General features: G+C 36.5%; 1 long non-coding RNA gene across 1 annotated transcript in view; it reads left to right on the forward strand.

Annotated features, from left to right (window-relative positions):
* The first annotated feature begins 4,557 nt into the window (after positions 1-4,557).
* The window catches only part of LOC123594499, a 28,330-nt gene continuing 7,932 nt past the window's right edge, over positions 4,558-24,955 (forward strand). Inside the window, exon 1 of the long non-coding RNA XR_006710761.1 lies at positions 4,558-4,600. This is a non-coding gene — a long non-coding RNA (uncharacterized LOC123594499). The remainder of the gene's footprint in view (positions 4,601-24,955) is intronic.

Below are 24,955 nucleotides of genomic sequence, written 5' to 3' on the forward strand. Positions count from 1 at the left end.
AGAATTCCCCTCAGAAGAATCTCCAGGAAATAACAACAGCCAATGAACTGATCAAAAAGGATTTAAATAATATAACAGAAAGTGAATTTAGAATAATAGTCATAAAATTAATCGCTGGGCTTGAAAACAGTATAGAGGACAGCAGAGAATCTCTTGCTACAGAGATCAAGGGACTAAGGAACAGTCACGAGGAGCTGAAAAACGCTTTAAATGAAATGCAAAACAAAATGGAAACCACCACAGCTCAGATTGAAGAGGCAGAGGAGAGAATAGGTGAACTAGAAGATAAAGTTATGGAAAAAGAGGAAGCTGAGAGAAAGAGAGATAACAAAATCCAGGAGTATGAGGGGAAAATTAGAGACCTAAGTGATACACTAAAAAGAAATAATATACGCATAATTGGTATCCCAGAGGAGGAAGAGAGAGGGAAAGGTGCTGAAGGGGTACTTGAAGAAATAATAGCTGAGAACTTCCCTGAACTGGGGAAGTAAAAAGGCATTGAAATCCAAGAGGCACAGAGAACTCCCTTCAGACGGAACTTGAATCGATCTACTGCACGACGTATCATAGTGAAACTGGCAAAATACAAGGATAAAGAGAAAATTCTGAAAGCAGCAAGGGGTAAACGTGCCCTCACATATAAAGGGAGACCTATAAGACTCGTGACTGATCTCTCTTTTGAAACTTGGCAGGCCAGAAAGAATTGGCACGGGATTTTCAGTGTGCTAGACAGAAAAAATATGCAGCCGAGAATCCTTTATCCAGCAAGTCTGTCATTTAGAATAGAAGGAGAGATAAAGGTCTTCCCAAACAAACAAAAACTGAAGGAATTTGTCACCACTAAACCAGCCCTACAAGAGATCCTAAGGGGGACCCTGTGAGATAAAGTACCAGAGACAACACTACAAGCATAAAACATACAGACATCACAATGACTCTAAACCCGTATCTTTCTATAATAACACTGAATGTAAATGGATTAAATGCACCAACCAAAAGACATAGGGTATCAGAATGGATAAAAAAACAAGACCCATCTATTTGCTGTCTACAAGAGACTCATTTTAGACCTGAGGACACCTTTAGATTGAGAGTGAGGGGATGGAGAACTATTTATCATGCTACTGGAAGCCAAAAGAAAGCTGGAGTAGCCATACTTATATCAGACAAACTAGACTTTAAATTAAAGGCTGTAACAAGAGATGAAGAAGGACATTATATAATAGTTACAGGGTCTATTCATCAGGAAGAGCTAACAATTATAAATGTCTATGCGCCAAATACCGGAGCCCCCAAATATATAAAACAACTAGTCATAAACATAAGCAACCTTATTGATAAGAATGTGGTAATTGCAGGGGACTTTAACACCCCACTTACAGAAATGGATAGATCATCTAGACACATGGTCAGTAAAGAAACAAGGGCCCTGAATGAGACATTGGATCAGATGGACTTGACAGATATATTTAGAACTCTGCATCCCAAAGCAACAGAATATACGTTCTTCTCGAGTGCACATGGAACATTCTCCAAGATAGATCATATACTGGGTCACAAAACAGCCCTTCATAAGTTTACCAGAATTGAAATTATACCATGCATACCTTCAGACCAAAATGCTATGAAGCTTGAAATCAACCACAGAAAAAACTCTGGAAAACCTCCAAAAGCATGGAGGTTAAAGAACACCCTACTAACGAATGAGTGGGTCAACCAGACAATTAGAGAAGAAATTAAAAAATATATGGAAACAAACGAAAATAAAAATACAACAATCCAAACGCTTTGGGACGCAGCGAAGGCAGTCCTGAGAGGAAAATACATTGCAATCCAGGCCTATCTCAAGAAACAAGAAAAATCCCAAATACAAAATCTAACAGCACACCTAAAGGAAATAGAAGCAGAACAGCAAAGGCAGCCTAAACCCAGCAGAAGAAGAGAACTAAAAAAGATCAGAGCAGAAATAAACAATATAGAGTCTAAAAAAACTGTAGAGCAGATCAATGAAACCAAGAGTTGGTTTTTTGAAAAAATAAACAAAATTGACAAACCTCTAGCCAGGCTTCTCAAAAAGAAAAGGGAGATGACCCAAATAGAGAAAATCATGAATGAAAATGGAATGATTACAACCAATCCCTCAGAGATACAAACAATTATCAGGGAATACTATGAAAAATTATATGCCAACAAATTGGACAACCTGGAAGAAATGGACAAATTCCTGAACACCCACACTCTTCCAAAACTCAATCAGGAGGAAATAGAAAGCTTGAACAGACCCATAACCAGCGAAGAAATTGAATCGGTTATCAAAAATCTCCCAACAAATAAGAGTCCAGGACCAGATGGCTTCCCAGGGGAGTTCTACCAGACATTTAAAGCAGAGATAATACCTATCCTTCTCAAGCTATTCCAAGAAATAGAAAGGGAAGGAAAACTTCCAGACTCATTCTATGAAGCCAGTATTACTTTGATTCCTAAACCAGACAGAGACCCAGTAAAAAAAGAGAACTACCGGCCAATATCCCTGATGAATATGGATGCAAAAATTCTCAATAAGATACTAGCAAATCGAATTCAACGGCATATAAAAAGAATTATTCACCATGATCAAGTGGGATTCATTCCTGGGATGCAGGGCTGGTTCAACATTCGCAAAACAATGAACGTGATACATCACATTAATAAAATAAAAGAGAAGAACCATATGATCCTGTCAATCGATGCAGAAAAGGCCTTTGACAAAATCCAGCACCCTTTCTTAATAAAAACCCTTGAGAAAGTCGGGATAGAAGGAACATACTTAAAGATCATAAAAGCCATTTATGAAAAGCCCACAGCTAACATCATCCTCAACGGGGAAAAACTGAGAGCTTTTTCCCTGAGATCAGGAACACGACAGGGATGCCCACTCTCACCGCTGTTGTTTAACAGAGTGCTGGAAGTTCTAGCATCAGCAATCAGACAACAAAAGGAAATCAAAGGCATCAAAATTGGCAAAGATGAAATCAAGCTTTCGCTTTTTGCAGATGACATGATATTATACATGGAAAATCCGATAGACTCCACCAAAAGTCTGCTAGAATTGATACATGAATTCAGCAAAGTTGCAGGATACAAAATCAATGTACAGAAATCAGTTGCATTCTTATACACTAACAATGAAGCAACAGAAAGACAAATAAAGAAACTGATCCCATTCACAATTGCACCAAGAAGCATAAAATACCTAGGAATAAATCTAACCAAAGATGTAAAGGATCTGTATGCTGAAAACTATAGAAAGCTTACGAAGGAAATTGAAGAAGATTTAAAGAAATGGAAAGACATTCCCTGCTCATGGATTGGAAAAATAAATATTGTCAAAATGTCAATACTACCCAAAGCTATCTACACATTCAATGCAATCCCAATCAAAATTGCACCAGCATTCCTCTCGAAACTAGAACAAGCAATCCTAAAATTCATATGGAACCACAAAAGGCCCCGAATAGCCAAAGGAATTTTGAAGAAGAAGACCAAAGCAGGAGGCATCACAATCCCAGACTTTAGCCTCTACTACAAAGCTGTCATCATCAAGACAGCATGGTATTGGCACAAAAACAGACACATAGACCAATGGAATAGAATAGAAACCCCAGAACTAGACCCACAAACGTATGGCCAACTCATCTTTGACAAAGCAGGAAAGAACATCCAATGGAAAAAAGACAGCCTCTTTAACAAATGGTGCTGGGAGAACTGGACAGCAACATGCAGAAGGTTGAAACTAGACCACTTTCTCACACCATTCACAAAAATAAACTCGAAATGGATAAAGGACCTGAATGTGAGACAGGAAACCATCAAAACCTTAGAGGAGAAAGCAGGAAAAGACCTCTCTGACCTCAGCCGTAGCAATCTCTTACTCGACACATCCCCAAAGGCAAGGGAATTAAAAGCAAAAGTGAGGGGCGCCTGGGTGGCGCAGTCGGTTAAGCGTCCGACTTCAGCCAGGTCACGATCTCGCGGTCCGTGAGTTCGAGCCCCGCGTCGGGCTCTGGGCTGATGGCTCAGAGCCTGGAGCCTGTTTCCGATTCTGTGTCTCCCTCTCTCTCTGCCCCTCCCCCGTTCATGCTCTGTCTCTCTCTGTCCCAAAAATAAATAAACGTTGAAAAAAAAATTAAAAAAAAAAAAATAAAAGCAAAAGTGAATTACTGGGACCTTATGAAGATAAAAAGCTTCTGCACAGCAAAGGAAACAACCAACAAAACTAAAAGGCAACCAACGGAATGGGAAAAGATATTTGCAAATGACATATCGGACAAAGGGCTAGTATCCAGAATCTATAAAGAGCTCACCAAACTCCACACCCGAAAAACAAATAACCCCGTGAAGAAATGGGAGAAAACATGAATAGACACTTCTCTAAAGAAGACATCCGGATGGCCAACAGGCACATGAAAAGATGTTCAGCGTCGCTCCTTATCAGGGAAATACAAATCAAAACCACACTCAGGTATCACCTCACGCCAGTCAGAGTGGCCAAAATGAACAAATCGGGAGACTATAGATGCTGGCGAGGATGTGGAGAAACGGGAACCCTCTTGCACTGTTGGTGGGAATGCAAATTGGTGCAGCCGCTCTGGAAAGCAGTGTGGAGGTTCCTCAGAAAATTAAAAATAGACCTACCCTATGACCCAGCAATAGCACTGCTAGGAATTTATCCAAGGGATACAGGAGTACTGATGCATAGGGGCACTTGTACCCCAATGTTCATAGCAGCACTCTCAACAATAGCCAAATTATGGAAAGAGCCTAAATGTCCATCAATTGATGAATGGATAAAGAAATTGTGGTTTATATACACAATGGAATACTACGTGGCAATGAGAAAAAATGAAATATGGCCTTTTGTAGCAACGTGGATGGAACTGGAGAGTGTGATGCTAAGTGAAATAAGCCATACAGAGAAAGACAGATACCATATGGTTTCACTCTTATGTGGATCCTGAGAAACTTAAAAGGAACCCATGGGGGAGGCGGAGGAAAAAAGAAAAAAAAAAAAAAGAGGATAGAGTGGGAGAGAGCCAAAGCATAAGAGACTGTTAAAAACTGAGAACAAACTGAGGGTTGATGGGGGGTGGGAGGGAGGGGAGGGTGGGTGATGGGTATTGAGGAGGGCACCTGTTGGGATGAGCACTGGGTGTTGTATGGAACCAATTTGACAATAAATTTCATGTAAAAAAAAATAAAAAATAAATAAATAAATAAATAAATAATTAAAAAAAGCATAAAAAAACCAAAAAAAACCAAAATGTAGTACATTCATAAAATGGAATATTATTCAGCCCTAAAAAAGGAATGAAGTACTGATAACTTGCTATTTTCAAGTTACATTTTCAAGGTACATTTTTCAAGGAGTGAACCTTGAAAAAATTATGCTAAGTGAAAGAAACCAAACGTGAAAGGTCACCTATTGGATGATTCTATATATGTCAAATGTCAGAATATGTAAATCCAATAAAGACAAAAAAACAAATTAGTGGTTTCCAGGGCTGGGAAAGGGCAGAAGAGGGAGTAACTGTTTAATTGGTAAAGGGAAAACTTTGGAGGGTAATAAAAACGTTTTAGAACCAGATAGAAGTGAACAATGTGAATATAGTAAATTCCACTTAAAATAGTTCATTTTATTTTATGTGAATTTCTCCTCAATATAAAATTAAACATTTTAATTATTATAAATATTTCCAAATTTTTCTCCTAAGAGGTTGTAACCAATTAACAGTTGCATCAAAAATGCATGAGAGTCTCTGCTCCTCCTCACCATCACCAGGACTGTGTTAAAAACTTTTTTGATCTCTAGTCTTTCAGACTAACTCAGCTCATGAAGACTGGCCCTTTCTCTAAACTTTTTTTTGTTCTTTACCTTTTAGTCCACAATCATCCTCTAAATATGTTCGTGTTAAAGGGTTTTAACCTACCTTGTCAAAACATCATTTCCTACAGGTCAGTTTTATCGTCTTAAACCTAGCTCAGCACTAGAAAAATAGTGGATGCTTTCCATTTGTGTTTTTTTATATTTATACCCATGGAGTTATACCTGTGTTGAAGATATTATTCTAACTTTACTGAGAAAAAAAAACTGAGGCTCAAAAATTTTATGTAACACATTTTAACACTGGAGTGTGTCAAACCTGATATTCTAGCTCCAATTTACTTATTGTTTTATATGTCCTCCTTATGAATTGATGAGACTTACTTATCAATGTCTATACATTCACGTTTTGATGGCCATTCTATGTTGTACATATATGGAGGTTCACTTAATGACAATCCCTGGTGAAGATGAGGATGGCAATGAACTCTTGTCTCTCAGACTGAGAAGTCTAGGTCCAGGAGCTACATGGACTGACTATTGTCCAAGTCAGCATAGTATAGAATAACACGAAATTTAAATATTTGTTTAGCTTTTTCTGCTGAATTTGAAAGGCAATCTTTATCATATTCTAAAAACCACGTTGTCCTAGATCTGTGTCAAACTCCAAATACTATTCATTAGTTATTTTCTCTACTCTCAGGGAACCACATTTAAAAATTTATTAATTTATCTCGCAGTACAAGTTTGCTTCTATTATTTATTTTCATCAATTTTTGGCCCCTTTTGAGTATTTATTTATTTATTTATAATTTACATCGAAGTTAGTTAGCATGTAGTGAAATAATGTTTTCAGGAGTAGATTCCAGTTATTCATCCCCTATGTATAACACCCAGTGCTCATCACAAGTGTCTTCCTTAATGCCCCTTACCCATTTAGCCCATCTCCCAACCCACAACCCCTCCAGCAACCCTCAGTTGATTCTCTGTATTTAAGAGTCTTTTATGTTTTGTCCCCCTCCCTGGTTTTATATTATTTTTGCTTCCCTTCCCTTATGTTCATCTGTTTTGCATCTTAAATTCCAAATATGAGTGAAGTCATATGATATCTGTGTTTCTCTGACTGAATTATTTTGCTTAGCATAATACCCTCTAGTTCCATCCACGTTGTTGCAAATGGCAAGATTTCTTTCTTTTTGACTTCCAAGTAATACTCCATTGTATATGTATGTGTATCTTCTTTATCCATTCATCTGTCGATGGACATTTGGGCTCTTTCCATACTTTGGCTATTGTTGATGGCACTGCTATAAACACTGGTGTGCATGTGTCCCTTCATAACAACACACCTGTATCCTTTGGATACATACCTACTAGTGCAATTGCTGGTTCATAGGGTAGTTCTATTTTTAACTTTTGAGGAAACCTCGGTGTTTTCTATAGTGGCTGCACCAGTGTGCTTTCCCACCAGCAGTGCAAAAGAGATCCTCTTTCTCCACATCCTCACCAACATCTCTTGTTGACTGAGTTGTTAATTTTAGTCATTCTGACTGGGGTGACATGATATCTCTTTGTGGTTTTAACTTATATTTCCCTGATGATGAGTGATATTGAGCATTTTTTCATGTGTCTATTAGCCATCTGGATGTCTTCTACGGTAAAGTGTCTATTCATGTCTTTTGTGCATTTCTTCACTGGATTATTTGTTTTTTGGGGTGTTGAGTTTGATAAGTTTTTCATAGATTTTGGATACTAACCCTTTATCTGATATGTCATTTGCAAATATCTTCTACCATTCTATTGGTTGCCTTTTAGTTTTGCTGATTGTTTCCTTCACTGTGCAGAAGATTGTTATTTTGATGAGGTCCCAGTAGTTCATTTTTGGTTTTGTTTCCCTTGCCTCCAGAGACGTGTTGAGTAAGATGTTGCTGTGGCCTAGGCCAAAGAGTGTTTTGCCTGCTTTCTCCTCCAGGATTTTGGTAGCTTCCTGTCTTACGTTTAGGTCTTTCATCCATTTTGATTTGATTTTTGTAGGCATAAGAACATGGTCCAGGTTCATTTTTCTGCATGTCACTGTCCAATTTTCCCAACACCATTTGCTGAAGAGACTGTCTTTATTCCATTGGGTATTCTTTCCTGCTTTGTCAAAGATTAGTTGGCCATACGTTTGTGGGTCCATTTCTGGGTTCTTTATTCTGTTCCATTAATCTTTGTGTCTGTTTTAGTGCCAGTACCATACTGTCTTGATGATTACAGCTTTGTAATACATCTTGAAGTCCGGGATTGTGATGCCTCCAGCTTTGGTTTTCTCTTTCAAGATTGCTTTGACTATTTGGGGTCTTTTCTGGTTCCATACAAATTTTAGGATTGTTTGTTCTAGCTCTGTGAAGAATGCTGGTGTTATTTTGATAGGGATTGCATTGAATATATAGACTGCTTTGGGTAGTATTGACATTGTAACAATATTTGTTCTTCCTATCCATGAGCATGGGATATTTTTTCCATTTTTTTTGTGTCTTCTTCAATTTCTTTCATAAGCTTTCTATAGATTTCAGTGTATAGATTTTCCACCTCTTTGGTTAGGTTTGTTCCTAGGTATATTATGGGTTTTGGTGCAATTGTAAATGGGATCGATTCCTTGATTTCTTTTTCTGTTGCTTCATTGTTGGTGTATAGGAATGCAACCAATTTCTGTGCATTGATTTTATATCCGACCACTTTGTTGAATTCATGTATCAGTTCTAGCAGGTTTTTGGTGGAATCTTTTGGATTTTCCATGTACAGTATCATGCCATCTGTGAAGAGGGAAAGTTTGGCTTCCTCCTTGCCGATTTGGATGCTTTTCATTCTTTTTTGTTGTCTGATTGCTGAGGCTAGGATTTCCAATACTACCTTGAATAACAATGGCAAAAGTAGACATCGTTGTCGTGTTCCTGACCTTAGGGGGAAAGCTCTCAGTTTTTCCCCACTGAGGATATTATCTGTGGGTCTTTTGTATATGGCTTTGTGATCTTGAGGTTTGATCCTTCTATCCCTACTTCCTTTATCATGAAAGGATGCTGTATTTTGTCAAATGCTTTCTCTATTGAGAGGATTATGTGGTTCTTGCCCTTTCTTTTATTGATGTGTTGTATCACATTGATTGTTTTGCAGATATTGAACCAGCCCTGCATCACAAGTATAAATCCCACTTGGTCATGGTGAATAATTCTTTTAATGTATGGTTGGATTTGGTTGGCTAGTATCTTGTTGAGGATTTTTGCATCCATGTTCATCAGGAAATTGTTCTGTAGTTCTCCTTTATCATGGGGCCTTTGTCTGGTTTTTGAATCAATGTAATGCTGGCTTTATAGAATGAGTTTGGAAGTTTTTCTTTCATTTCTATCTTTTTTGGAACAACTTCAAAATAATAGGTGTTAACTAGTCTTTAAATGTTTGGTAGAATACCCCTGGAAAGCCATCTGGCCCTGGACTCTTGTGTTGAGGGAGATTTTTGATTACTAATCTGATTTTCTTACTGGTTATGGGTCTGTTCAAATTTTCTATTTCTTCTTGTTTCAGTTTTGGTACTTTATATGTTTCTAGGAATTTGTCCATTTCTCTCAGGTTGCCCAATTTATTGGCATATAATTGTTCATAATATTCTATTATTATTGTTTGTATTTCTGCAGTGTTGGTTGTGATCTGTCCTCTTTTGTTCTTGATTTTATTTATTTGGGTCCTTTGCTTTTTATTTTTGATCAAACTGGCTAGTGGTTTATCAATTTTGTTAATTCTTTCAAAGAACCAGCTCCTTGTTTCATTGATCTGTTCTACTGTTTTGTGTCTGTTTTTTTTTTTTTTTTATTTCGATAGTATTCATTTCTGCTCTAATCTTTAGTAGTTCCTGTCTTCCACTGATTTGGGGTTTTATTTGCTGTTTTCTGTCCAGCTCTTTATTTAAGCTGTGAGGTTAGTTTGTGTATCTGAGACCTTTCTTCCTTCTTTAGGAAAGCCTGGGTTGCTATATACTTCCCTATTATGACTGTCTTTGCTGCGTCCCAGAGGTTTCGGGCTGTGGTGTTATCATTTTCACTGACTTCCATGTACTTTTTAATTTCCTTTTTAATTTCGTGGTTAGCCCATTCATTCTTTAGTAGGAGGTTCTTTAGTCTATAAGTGTTTGTTGCTTTCCAATTTTTTTTTCTTGTGGTTGATTTCAAGTTTCATAGCATTGTAGTCTGAAATATGCAAGGTATGATCTTGATCTGTTTGTACTTGTTGAGGCTGATTTGTGTCCCAGTATGTGACCTATTCTGGAGAATGCTCCATGTTCACTCATGAAGAATGTGTATTCTGCTGCTTTAATATGGATTCTTGTGAATACATCTGTTAAGTCCTTCCAGTCCAGTGTGTCATTCAAAGCCATTGTTTCCATGTTGATTTTCTGTTTAGATTATCTATCCATTACTGTAAGTGGGGTGTTGAAGTCCCCTACCATTATGGTATTATTATGAATGAGTTTCTGTATGTTTGTGATCAATTGATTTATATATTTGGGTGTCTCACTTTGGGGGCATAGATGTTTATAATTGTTAGGTCTTCTTGGTGGATAGACCCCTCAATTATGATGTAATGCCCTTCTTCATCTCTTGTTACAGTCTTTATTTTAAAATCTAGATTGTCTGATAACAGTATGGCTACTCTGGCTTTCTTTTGGCAACCATTAGCATGATAGATGGTTCTCCATCTAGGTACTTTCAATCTGAAGGTGACTTTAGGTCTCAAATAGGTCTCTTGTAAAAGGCATATAGATGGATCTTTTTTCTTATCCATTCTGGTACCCTATGTCTTTTGTTTGGAACAATTAGTCCATTGACATATAGAGTGAGTACTGAAAGATATGAACTTATTGCCATTGTGTTGCCTGTAGAGTTGGAATTTCTGGTGGTGTTCTCTCGTCCTTTCTAGTCTTTTTTGCTTTTGGTCTTTTTTGTTTTGTTTCATCTTTTCTCCCCTCAGAGATTCCCTCATTAAAATTCTTGCTGGGCTGGTTTAGTGGTCATGAACTCCTTTAGTTTTTTTGTCTAGGAAACTTTTTATCTCTTCTATTTTGAGTGACAGACTTGCTGGATAAAGAATTCTTGGCTGCATATTTTTTCTGATTCAGCACATTGAATATATCATGCCATTCCTTTCTGGCCTGCCAAGATTCTGTGGATAGGTCTACTGCAAATCTGATCTGTCTTCCCTTGTAGGTTAAGAACTTTTTTTTTCCCCTTGCTTTTTTCATGATTCTTCCCTTGTCTGTGTATTTTGTGAATTTGCCTATGATATGCCTTGTTGATGGTCAGTTTTTGTTGAATCTTATGGAAGTTCTTTGTGCTTCCTGGGTTTTGATGTCTGTGTCTTTCCCCAGGTTAGGAAAGTTTTCCACTATGATTTGCTCACATAAACCTTCTATAGCTTTTTCTATCCCTTCATCTTATGGAACCCCTATGACTTGGATGTTATTCCTTTAATGAGTCACTGAATTCTCTAATTCTTGTATCATGCTCTTTTGCCTTTGTTTCCCTTTTATTCTCCTTCATTAAATTTGTATTTTAATTACAGTCAGTTAGCATGCAGTGTTATATAAGTTTCAGGTGTACAATAAAGTGATTCAATAAGTCTTTTAAAATTGTTTTTAAATGTTTATTTATTTTTGAGAGAGAGAGGAGAGAGAGAGAGAGAGAGAGAGAGAGAGAGAGAGAGAGAGAAAGAGGCATAGCATAGTGTAGCATAGCATAGCATAGCATAGCATGAGGGGCAGAGCAAGAGGGAGACACAGAATCCAAAGAAGGCCTCAGGCTCTGAGCTGTCAGCACAGAGCCTGACACAGGGTTCAAAACCACAAACTGTGAGATCATGTCCAAAGTCAGAAGCTCAACTGACTGAGCCACCCAGGCGCCCCAGTGATTCAATAAGTCAACATACATTACTTAGTGCTCATTATGATAAGTGTACTCTTAAATCCCCTTCACCTATTTCACCCACCCAACACCCATCTCTCCTCTGGTAGCCATCAATTTGTTCTCTATACTTAAGAGTCTGTTTTTGGTTTTTCCCTTTGCCCTTTGTTTTGTTTCTTAAATTCCACATATAAGGGAAATCATATGGTATTTGTCTTTCTCTGACTGACTTATTTCACTTAGTATTATACTGTCCAGCTACATCTATGTTGCTGCTAATGGCAAGATTTCATTCTTTTTAATGGCTGACACTATTCCACTGTGTGTGTGTGTGTGTGTGTGTGTGTGTGTGTACCACATCTTCTTTAGTCATGTATCTATCGATTGACATGTGGACTGCTTTCATAATTTGGCTATTGTAAATAGTGCTGGAATAAACATAGGGGTGCATATGTCTTTTCAAATCAGTGTTTTCATCCCATTTGGGTAAATACTCAGTAGTGGAATTACTGGATAATATGGTATTTTAGTTTGTAAAGTTTTCAGGAAGCTCCATATTGTTTTCTACAATGGCTGTAATAATTTGCATTCACACCAACAGTGCAAGAGGATTCCTTTTTCTCCACATCCTTACCAACACTTGTTGTTTCTTATGTTGTTGATTTTAGCCATCCAGGTTGTCTGCCAGTCATTTGGTGTGTGGTGGTATCTCACTGTGGGTTTTTTTTAATGTTTGTTTATTTTGAGAGAGAGATAAAGAGTACAAGTGATGGAGAGGTAAAGAGGGAGGAAGAGAGAGACAGGGAGAGAGAATCTCAAGTAGGCTCCACACTGTCAGTGCAGAGCCTGACATGGGGCTCAATCTCACAATTGTGAGATCATGATTGAGCTGAAATCATGAGTCAGATGTTTAAGTGGCTGAGCCACCCAGGCGCCCCTTATTGTGGCCTTGATTTGCATTTTCCTGATGATAAGTGATGTTGATCATCTTTTCATGTGTCTGTTGGCCACCTGGATGTCTTCTTTGGAGAAATGCCTGTTCTCGTCTTCTGCCCATTTTCAACTGGATTATTTGGTTTTGTCGTGTTGAGTTGTATAAGTTCTTTATATATTTTGGATACTAACACTTTATCGGATTTGCAAATATCTTCTCCCATTCGGTAGGTTGTCTTTTATAGTTTTGTCGGTTGTTTCCTTTGCTGTGCAGAAGATTTTCATTTTGATATAGTCCCAAAAGTTTATTTTGATTTTGTTTCCCTTGCCTGAGGAGAAACACCTAGAAAAATGTTGCTGTGGCCGATGTCAGAGAAATTACTGCCTGTGCTCTCTTCTAGGATTTTTATGGTTTTGAGTCTCACATCTAGATTTTTAATGCATTTTGAGTTTATTTTTGTGTATGGTGTAAGAAAGTGGTCCAATTTTTTTTTTATTTTGCATGTAGCTGTCCAGTTTTTCCAGCACCATTTGTTGAAGAGACTGTCTTTTTCCCATTGCATATTGTTTCCTTCTTTGTTAAAGATTAATTGGCCATATAATCATGGATCTATTTCTGGGATTTCTATTCTATTCCATTGATCTACATGTCTATTTTTGTGCCAGTACCTTACTGTTTTGAATACCACAACTTTGTAGTAGAACTTGAAATCTGGGACTGTAATACCTCTAGTTTTGTTCTTCTTTTTTAGGATTGTTTTGCCTGTTCAAGGTCTTCTCTAGTTCCATAAAAATGTTAAGATTATTTGTTCTAGTTCTGTGAAAATGTTGTTGAGATTTTGATAGTAATTTCATTAAATCTGCAGATTGTTTTGGGTAGTATGGGCATTTTTACAATATTTCTTCTTCCAATCCATAAGCATGGAATGTCTTTTAATTTTTTCTTATTTAAAAAAAATGTTTATTTATTTTTGAGATAGAGAGACAGAGACAGAGAGACAGAGAGACAGAGAGACAGAGTGTGAGCCAGGGAAGGACAGAGAGAGAGGGAGACACAGAATCCGAAGAAGGGTCCAGACTCTGAGTTGTTAGCATAGAGCCCGACGCAGGGCTTGAACTCACAAACTGCGAGATCATGACCTAAGCTGAAGTTGGATTCTTAACCAACCGAGCCACCCAGGCACCCCAATGTCTTTCTCTTTGTGCCATATTTAATTTATTTCATTAATGTTTTATAGTTTTCAGAATACATTTCTTTCACTTCCTGGTTAATTTTATTCCCAGATATTTTATTATTTTTGGTGCAATTGTAAATGGGATTGTTTTCTTAATTTCTCTTTCTGCTGCTTCATTATTAGCATGTAGAAGCACAATGGATTTCTGTACACTAACTTTGTATCCATTCATATTGAACCCTACTGAATTCATCTATCAGTTGTAGTAGTTTTTTTTTTTTGAGTCTTTAGGGTTTTGTTTATTTAGTATCGTGTTATCTGCAAATAGTGAACATTTTACTTCTTTCTTACCAAATTTGGATGCCTTTTATTACTTTTTCTTCTATGATTGCTGTGACATAGGTACTATGTTGAATAAAAGTGGTGAGAATGGGCATCCTTTTCTTGTTCTTGACCATAGAAGAAAAACTCTCAGTTTTTCCCCATTGAGTATGATGTTTACTGTGGGTTTTCATATAGGGTTTTATTATTTTGTGGACTTATTATGTTATGGTGCAATTATATGCTCATATTTTAAATGCACAAAAATAAATATATGTATGTTGTTACAGAAATGCATATGTACTGCATATGTTAACTTTCAATTTACTTTAAAAATATTTATTTATTTTGAGAAAAAGATTGAGCACATGTGAGGGAGGGGAAATGAGAGAAGGAGAGAATCCCAAACAAGTTCCTCACTGTCAGTGTAGAGCCTGACACAGAACTCAATCTCACAAACCATGAGATCATGACCTGAACCAAAAATCAAAAGTTGGACATTTAACTGACTGAGCCACCCAGGCGCCCCTCAATTTACCTTTTTTATTTTTATGTATGTATAATATAATGGTTACTTCCATTTCTAAATGGTACATACTATTGTTGTAGTTTGAATTGTTTTAACGGAATCATCAAGTTTGTCTTCTTTATCCTCTATTGCAACTAGGTGGAAAAATGTTTGGCTCATGAGAGTGTGCACACACATGTGTGAATGTGCATGTGTTTGTGCATGTGTTTGGATGCATGTCTGCTATTGCCTAGAACAATCCTCTCTTTCTGTTCCTTCGTTGCTGCTTTTCACTTGTTGTGTCTCTTTGTACATTCAAGTCCAAGTCAAAGGATTGAAGCTAGGTATCCAGATCTATAAACTTTGGCATTGTAAGTCATTGCGACTAGCATTAAATACTTCCTAGGATGAGTACCTAAGAATGAGGTTTACAAGCTGAAGGGAATGCATATTTTAAATACTTAGCAATTGCTTAAATATGTACTTTCCAGAAAGGTTGACCAGTTCAGGTTCCATGACTTGGAAATAAGTGAGAAAGACCTTGGGGTTAAGTGCAGAACATGTTGAAAAGTGCTTACATTGAGCCTGCTTTAAGGTGATAACCACCGTCAAAAGACTTAACCCCCACCCCCCACCCCCCACCCCCAAGGAGGAACAAAGGGACTTCTAGCAAGGCAGCATGAGATAGGCCAGGGTGATTGTAAGGACACAGGACTTAGGTTCAGTCTGATTGTTCTGTCTTCTTTACCTTCATTTAGGTTCTTCCCACTCTCTGGGGCTCTTGTCAAGGTCTTTTTCCTCCTTGAAGTTTTCTCTGATTATTTTGTGCTAACTGGCCATTGCCATCTCTGAGTTCCTAATGGCCTAGCAGTACACCCTTTCCTTTAGATTCGTCCAAATAGTCTCTTATGAAGGAGGTTCTGCCTTTTCAGTTATCTCATCTATTTTACCCTTAGTGTGAACCCACAAGGAATGTGGCTCACTCTCAAGATACACTTGGAGAAGAGGCACAAGCGGGTTTGGGATTTGGGCTTCAGGTCTTTGGAGCAGTATATCCTAGGGTCTTAGGTGTGTAGAGTGTGGTTTAAATGGAAATTAGTGAAGACTCCAAGTAGACATAACTTGGCCCATTGATTCTTCACTACTTGGAATAAAGAATCCAGAGGAGGGTCAGATGCTGACTCTTTGAAAGTGGGGCTTTGGGCTAAGACTTTTTCTGCTCAGAATCTAAGGAGATAATGTCTTTGGAAATACTGCTTAAATTCTTTAGTTTTATATATATACATATATATATGTATAAAACTTTAGTTTTTATATTTATATAATAATATATAATTATATAATAAAATATATATTTATAATTTATATTTATATTTATATTTGTTATATTTAAATATATTTATAATATATTTATATTTATATTTATTATTATGTTTATAATAATATATATATATATATATATAATTATATAAAATAATAATGAAAATATCTCCCTTGTGGTTTTGGGAGTATAACATGAGATAATGGGGGCATTAGCTGGGTGGCTTAGTTGGTTGAGTGTCTCACTCCTGATTTTGGCTCAGGTCACGATTCCAAGGCTGTGAGATCGAGCCCCACATTGGGCTGAGCATGCAGCCTGCATAAGATTCTTTCTTTCCTTCTGCTCTCTCCCTCTCTCCAAAAAAAGGGGAGAAATTGGAATAGTATCTATAGTGTCTACCTCATGACCTACACATATATGTCACCTCAAAAAGTTTCATGTTTTTAAAGAAAAAATGATAGCTGTTATGAGCAATTGACATTTATTGAGCATACTAGCGCATACAGAAAGCTGCTATTGATTGTCTAGCCAACAAAAATTATTTTGTCAGCATTCTAAACAGTACATGCTCTACTACAGAGTATTTTATTCCAGAGGTCTGGCCCAGTGCACCAGGCAGGGAGCTTACACATGAGTGGGGCAAGAAAATGTGCTAGAAATAAATAAGTATATGTTTTACCTGTATCCTGTCCATGTTTCATACACTGGCATACCTCATAGATATCACAAGTTTAGTCCAATACTGCAATAAAGGAAGTCAAGTGGAATTTTTGTTTTTTCAGTGAATATAGAAGTTATGTTTACACTCTAGTGTAGTACAAGTGTGCAATAGTATTATGTCTAAAAATATGTACATATCTAATTAAAATACTTCATTGTTAAAAATTGCTAACAATCATCTTTGTTTTCAGTGATTCTTTCTTTCTTTCTTTCTTTATTTCTTTATGTATTTATTTTTTGCTAGAGGAGGATCTTGCTTCAATGTTGGTGGCTGCTGATTTAACAGGGTAATGGTTGCTGAAGTTCGGAGCGGCTGTGGTAATTTTTTTAAAAAGTAGGCTCCACACCCAACATGGGGCCCAACCAGCCCTTGAACTCATGACCCTGAGCTCAAGACCTGATCTGAGATCAAAAGTTGTATGCTTAACCTACTGAGCCGCCAAGATGCTCCAGCTGTGATAATTTTGTAAAAGATAGCAATTAGAAGTTTGCCACATTGGATGACTTTTTCTCTTATGAGCAATTTCTCTGTAGCATGGAATAACATTTTACCCACAGTAGAACTTCTTTCAAAATTGGAGTCAATCCTCTCAAACCCTGCTGTTGCTTTATCAAGTCAGTTTATATAATATTCTAAATCTTTTATTTCCATTTCAACAATCTTCACAGCATCTTCATCAGAAGTAGATTCCATCTCAAGAAACCAACTTTCTTTGTCCATCTATAAGAAGCAATACTTGATCCATTAAAGTTTTATCATGAGATTGCAGCAATTCAGTACTATTCAGGATCCACCTTTAATTATAGTTCTCTTGCTACTTCCACCACATATGCAGTTAGTTCCTCCATTGACGTCTCAAAGTCATCCATGAGGGTTGGAATCAACTTCTTCCAAACTCCTGTTAGTGTTGATATTTTGACCTCTCCCATGAATCACAAATGTTCTTAATGGCATCTAGAATGCTGAATCTAGCTCTCTAGCTATGAAAGTATTAGATGGCATCTTCTTCCAATAGAAACCTATTTTGTCTGGATTGGAAATCTGTTCTTCAGCATAGCCATATTCATTAATTATCTTATCTAGATCTTCTGCATAACTATCTTATCTAGATCTTCTGCATAACTTGCTGCAGCTTCTACAACAGCACTTGTTCTTTCACCTTGTACTCATGTTATGGAGACAGCTTCTTTCCTTAAACCTCATAAACCAATCTCTACCAGCTTTAGACTTTTCTTCTGCAGCTTCCTCACCTCTCCCAGCCTTCATAGAATTGAAGAGACAGGGTTTTGCTCTGGATTGGACTATCTTGAGGGAATGTTGCTGCTGATTAGATCTTCTATCCAGACCCCTAAAACTTTCTTCATATTAGCAGTAAGACTGTTTCACTTTCTTGTCATTCACATGCTCATTGCAGCAGCTTTTTTAATTTCCTTCAAGAGTTTTTCATTTACACTTACAACTTTACTAATTGATGCAAAAGGCCTATCTTTCAGCCTGTCTTGACTTTCAACATGCCTTCCTTACTAACCTTAATCATATCTCACTTTTGATTTAAAATGAGATATATAACTCTTTCTTTCACTTGAACATGTAAAGACCATTGTAGGATTATTAATTGGCCTAATTTAAATGTTGTTATGTCTCAGGGAATAGGAATTCCTGAGGCTGGGGAGAGAGATAGGGAATGGTTGTTTGTTGGAGTAGTCAGAACACACATACATTTATCAATTATTTTTTCCTTCTTATATGGGTACAGTTTGTAGCCCCCTAAGTGATTACAATAATAACATCAAAGATTTCTGATTACATTTCAACATGACAAATAGAATAATAATGAAAAAGCTTGAAATACTACAAAAATTATGAAATGTGACACAGAGACACAAAGTGAGGAAATTCTGTTGAAAAATAGACCTGATAGACTTGTTCAGTGGAAAGTTGCCACAAACCTTCAATTTATAAAGAATGCTATGCCTGCAAAGTTCAATCAAGTAAAGCACAACAAAACAAGGTATGCCTGTACAATATTAGAACTAGTAGCATAAAGAGGGGCTGGCTGAAGATCCAGAATCATAACAAAACTTCTTTTTTTCTATCGCTACAAATACCTGCATATTTTTTTTTACTAGAATGACCCCACTACAAAAATGCAATATCCCTGCTTATACCACACACACACATACACACACCTTTGATGAAATTTTAGGTGATCTATAAACCTCAGTGAGTTGCCCAGTTTAGGTTAATTAATCTGGTCAGCATCTGAGAGTTATTTTGGAAACTGGCCTCAGTCTGGGTGAGGGGCTCCCGGGGAGACGGTTTGGTAGGTGACAACATTGAAGTAAGGCTAGGTTCCTCCTAGGTTTCTAGAAATGTGGAATTCTGGAGTAGAAGACCCAGCAGACTGTACTCCATAATCCAGGTGGGATACAATACACAGGATCTTGGGCAGTTTCGACCTGGGCACCATGAATAATAAAAGCAGAGAACAGACAGCTTTGGCAGGGATGGGGGCAGAGTGGTAGGTAGTATAGAACTTTCCTGGTAATCGGGGAATGGTGAACTCTAGTCACAAGTTGGTGGTGATGCCAATTATAGCCCCATGAATTGGAGGACAGTTTAAAGGCAGTGAACTAGGGTGGGTGTAGATGATGGGGGCAGTATGGTACATGTCCCAGATCAGAAGGATTTAGTATTTTAAAAACCTGAAAACTTTTATTTTGTATGTAGCCTATCAAACATACTTTGTGCTTGATGCAAATTAGTACAATGAAGGTAATGTTATTTATTTCTCTTGAAACGAATAATTTTATTTGGGAAATGTGTATTTTTCCTACCTTCAATATTTTCTTTCAACTAAAAAAAACCTTTTTATTAAATTTTCTGATTAACAAAATGAACCTGATTGGGAAGAAAAGAAAGAAACAAACAAACAAAAAAAAAAACAACATTAAAAAGAAAAAGCCTTTGATTCTATTCAACCCATCTTGACACCCTGCTCTGTATTAATTTCATGCATGCCCAAAGCCCAGGCAAAATAAATATCAGTGAATGCTGAGAAAAGAGGTGGACTTAGGAGGTCAATGTCTGGGAAGCAAAGGAATGAAAGACAAAATTTGTCAGAAAAGATGTGCCAATGGCCAATAACCCTAAGAGAAATTATAGCCCCTCTCTGGTAAACAGAGAAAGGAAAATTAATGCCATAGGGAGGGGCACTAAGAAATAAGCACAAGTTAATAAAGCAACCAAGAGTGAGCTAATGGTCAAAAAAGAATACAAACAAAGCTTCAGTCAACGGATTGAATGTTAGGAGAAACAACATAGTCACAACAGATTTTCAGATCATGTCAACTTCATAATTTTTTAAATTTTGGTAATATAGGTAATATATATAAACATATAACTTTCCATTTAAGCCATATTTAAGTATACAAATCAGTGACATTAATTTCATTCACAATTTTGTGCAACCATCACTCCTATCTATTTCTGAAACTATTTCATGAACCCAAGCAGCAACTGTACCCATTAAGCAATAATTCCCATTTTCCCCTCCCCCAATCCTGTAATCTCCAATCTACCATCTGTTTCTATTAGTTTGCCTATTTTAGATATCTTATATAGGTTGAATCATACAGTATTGCTTTTTGTTTCTGGATTACTGCATTTAGCATATTTTTCGAAGATTCATCCATGTTTGTAGCATGTTTCAGAACTTCATTTTTGTAGGCAAATATTATTCTAATGTATATATGTATATATCACATTTTGTTTATACATTCATCTGTTGATGGGAATTTGGATTGTTTCCATCTATTTCCTATTGTGAATAAGACTGCAATTAATATTCGTGTACAAATATATGTCTGTGTCCCTGTGTTCAATTTTCTTCGGTGTATATCTAGGAATGGAAATGCTTGGCCATATGGTAATATATATTTAACTTTTGAAGTAACTGCCAAACTGTTTTTCCACAGCAGCTTCACCATTTTACATTCCTACCAGCAATATACAAATATTCCAATTATCCACACATCCTTGTCAAGACTTGTTATTTTCCGTTTTTATTATACTTCTTTTCCATTTTTTATTATACCTATATCTAGCAGTGTGTGGGTGTGAAGTGGTATCTCATCGTGCCTTCACTTTGCATTTTGCTAATGATAAAAGATGTTGGACACATTTTCATGTACTTCTTGGTCATTAAGTATCTTCTTTGGAGATTTAAGTCCTTGCACCATTTTTAATTTGCTTGTTTGTCTTCTTGATTATTTGTAAGAGGTTTTTTTTTTATATTTTAAACATTAAAACATTCAATTGTGGTCAGAAAAGATATTCTGTATTCCTCTAATTTTTTCAAATGCATTGATATTTTATTGTGGCCTAAATTATGTTCCATACTGGAGCATGTTCCATGTGCACTGAAGAAGAATGTTTATTCTTCTGTTGTTGTGTAGCATGTTCTATATATATCTGTTAGGTCTAGTTGGTTTATAATATTGTTCGAGTCCTCCATCTTTACTGGTCAGTTGTCTAGATATTTTATCCATTATTGAAACTGGGGTATTGAATTCTCCAAGTATTATTCTAGAACTACTTGTTTATTTCTTCAATTCTGTCATGTGTGCTTCACATATTCTTGGGATCTTTCATTTCCTATATATATGTTTTTAATTGTTATATTTTTTGATGAATTTAACTTTTTAGAAATACATAATAATTTTATTTTGTCACTTGTAACAGGTTTTTAAACTTAGAATATAATAATATAGATACTACAGTCTTTTGCTAACTATTCACATGAAATATGTTTTACCATCCTTTCACTTTCAATTTATATGTGACTTTGGATCTAAAGTGAGTTTCTTTTTTTAAGTTTATTTATTAATTTTGAGAGAGAGAGCCCACAAGTAGGGGAGGGGCAGAGAAAGAGGAAGAGAGAGAATCCCAAGCAGACTCCTCTCTGTCAGCATGGAGCCTGATGTGGAGCTTGAACTCTCCACAAACCATGGGAGTGTTACCTGGTCTGAAATCAGGAGTCTGATGCTTAACCAACTGAGCCACGCAGGTGCCCCTTGAGTTTCTTATAGACAGCATATAATTAGATCATGAATTTTTTTCCATTATGCCAATCTCTCCACCTTTTGATTGGAGAGTTTAATCTATTTACCTTTCAAATAATGGCTAATAAGGAAGGGCTTACTGCTACCATTTTTTCCTGTATGTCTTATCCTTTATTTTGGTCCTCATTTCCTCCATTATTTCTTCCTTTCTGTTTAGTTGATTTTTGGTAGTAAGCTATTTTTTCCCCTTATCATTTTTTTGTGTCTAATTTTAGATATTTGTGGTTACCACAGAGGTTACATTGAATATACCAAATCTGTAACAATCCAGTTTGAATTTATATCACCTTGATTTCAATAGTGTACAAAATCTCTGCTCCTATAGAACTCTGTCTACCTCTTTTATGTTTTGTCACAAATTACATATTTACCAATGTGTATCTAATAACATATATTCATAATTATTTTATGCATGTTTCTTTTTTATATCAAGCAGGCAGTAAAAAGTGAGTTATAAACCAAAAATACAACAATACTGGCTTATATATTTGCCCATAATTTACCTTTACCAGAGATCTTTATTTCTTCATATGATATTGAGTTACCATTTGATGTCCTTTCATTTGATGAACACCTTTTACTATTTCCTGTGGGGCAGGTTTCTTGGTAACAAACTCCCCCAGTTTTTGTTTTTCTGAGTATGTCTTAATTTTTCCCTCATTTTAAAAGGAGAGTTGTACTTGATATAGAATTTATGGTTTACAGTTTCTGTTTAATTTCAGCACTTTAAATATGTCATTGCACTACCTTCTGATCTCCATGGTTTCTGGTGAGAAATTACATAATAATCTTATTATCTTTAACTTGTGAGAAGTCACTATTCTTGTTGCCTTCAAGAGTCTCCTTGCCCCTCAACAGTTCAATTTTTTTGTCTTCGTGTAGATCTCTTTTTGTCTATCCTACTTGGATTTGTTGAGCTTCTTTGATGTGTAGATTTGTTTTTCATCAAATTTTGTAGTTTTGGCCATTATTTATATTTCATCTTGAGTCAGTTTCAGTAGTTTGTGTTTTATATGTATGTGTACATTTAATCTGTTATTGACTTTGTTGGCATATAGTTGTTTATAATAGTCCCTTATAACCCATTTTCATTTTAGTAAAGTTGATAGTATTGTCCCCTCTTTTATTCTTGATGTTAGTAATTTGTCTTTTCTCTTTTCTTCAATCTAGTTAAAGTTTGTCAATTTCATTCCTCAAAGAAATAATTTCTGGTACTTTTAATTTTCTCTAATGTATTTCACTAATTTTTTTTCTGTAAGTGTTGATATTCTGCCTTTAGGTTGTTTTCAGATTAATTTGCTCTTCTTTATCTAGAGTTTCATTTGTTTTTTTGTTTTGTTTTGTTTTGTTTTAGAAAATTGAGTTTTCAGCCTTTCTTTCTTTCTTTCTTTCTTTCTTTCTTTCTTTCTTTCTTCTTTCTTTCTTTCTTAAGTAAGCTTTATGCCAAATGTTGAGCTTGAGCTCACAACCCTGAGATCAAGAGTCCATTCTCTACTGACTAAACCAGCCAGGTGTCCACAGCCATTATTTCTTTGGTTACTTTTTCTACCCTTTTCTTTTCCCTTTTCTTCAGGTACTCTCATTGCACATATGTTGGTATGCTTAAAGGTGTCTTACATTTTTTTGTCTCTGATCATTTTTCTTCATTCCTTTTTATCTTTCTTCTTCAGAATGCATAATGCCATTCTTCAACTTCACTCATGTTTTCTCATTTTGGTTGAAATCTGTTGAACACCTCCAATGAATTTTTCATTTTCATTATTATATTTTTCAAATCCAACGTTTCTATTTTGTTTTTTTTTATTTTTAAAATCTTTATTATATTTTCTATTTCATAATATATTGTCTTCATATCTTCCATTACTTCATTAAGCATGATTTTTTTTAGTGTTGGAAGATATTTATGATTTGAAATCTTTGTAGGTTCAGTCTGACATGTGGACCTTCTCACAGGCAGTTTGTGTTGCTTTCGCTTTCCTATGTATGGATCTCATATTCCTCTTTGTTTGCATTGACGATGACACTCTTATTGACCAAAGTTAATCAGGCTCTTTTGAGCCCTCTTCTTGTTAGGCCTTGTCGTTGGACTGTCAAGATTAGTTTTAGCAAAAAGTCCTATTGATTCCAGTTTTAGCAATAATCCTGATAAGCTAGTTTAGCAAGAATCTTTCACCCTTGAAATTTAATTAAGTTCTTCCTCCACCCTTGATATCTAATCAAGTTTCTCTTAGTAATTTTAATTCAATGACTTTTTCTCCCTGTCAATTGATAATAAAAATCCCCTGCTGGGAGTTAAGAAGGGAGAGTAATAGGGGGTCCCTATGCTTGCCTCATCCCTTGAACAGAGCTAATAAAATATTAAATCATTCTGAACATTCAAAGAATTGATCTGAAAACTGAAAGAACAAACTGCACAACTAGAAATTGAAAAGAGGTCATATTGTGGAAGGTAGGAGGTGTGGAGCCATGATGAAGGGGAGAAAAGAATTGCCAGTGCTGCAGAGGGGAAGACTCCTGATCACAGAGAGTGGATAGAAATAGAGTAAGAGAGGGGGAAAGAGCAATGTGCAGGGGATTACACAGGAAAAACACTTTCTTAAAACCATTGACTGGAAAAATGAGAAGGGCTGATTATTATTGAAAGTTTTTTATAAACAAGGGAGCTCAAAGTCAGAAGCTTTAGAGGTCTGTGACATCGCTGGGGTGGAGCCTTATGGGTATAGTGGTACTCCTGTGAAGAAGGAGGGCAGAAGCCAGGGAGTGGACAGCATGATCTGATGATCCCCTAGGTTGAGGAAAGGCACTTCCTCTTCTTGGAGTGCATTTGGGAGAGGGGACACTGCTTCTCAGGTGCAAAGAGCCAGCAGGTGCCATTGAGCTGTCCTGTTCATTAACATAGGTGCAGAAGCACCTGCTGAGGGGAGCTAACATGGACACTGGCTTTTTGCTCTCCTCTACCATAAACTCCAAGCCCCTGTGTGTTCATGCAACTGCCCTTCTGAGACAAACTGGCACCAGCCACAGTGTGGCAAAACCCTCCCCCAGAGGATCAGCAAGGGTCCA

Source organism: Leopardus geoffroyi, chromosome X (assembly GCF_018350155.1).
Source record: "Leopardus geoffroyi isolate Oge1 chromosome X, O.geoffroyi_Oge1_pat1.0, whole genome shotgun sequence".
In the NCBI taxonomy this organism is placed as follows: Eukaryota; Metazoa; Chordata; class Mammalia; order Carnivora; family Felidae; genus Leopardus; species Leopardus geoffroyi.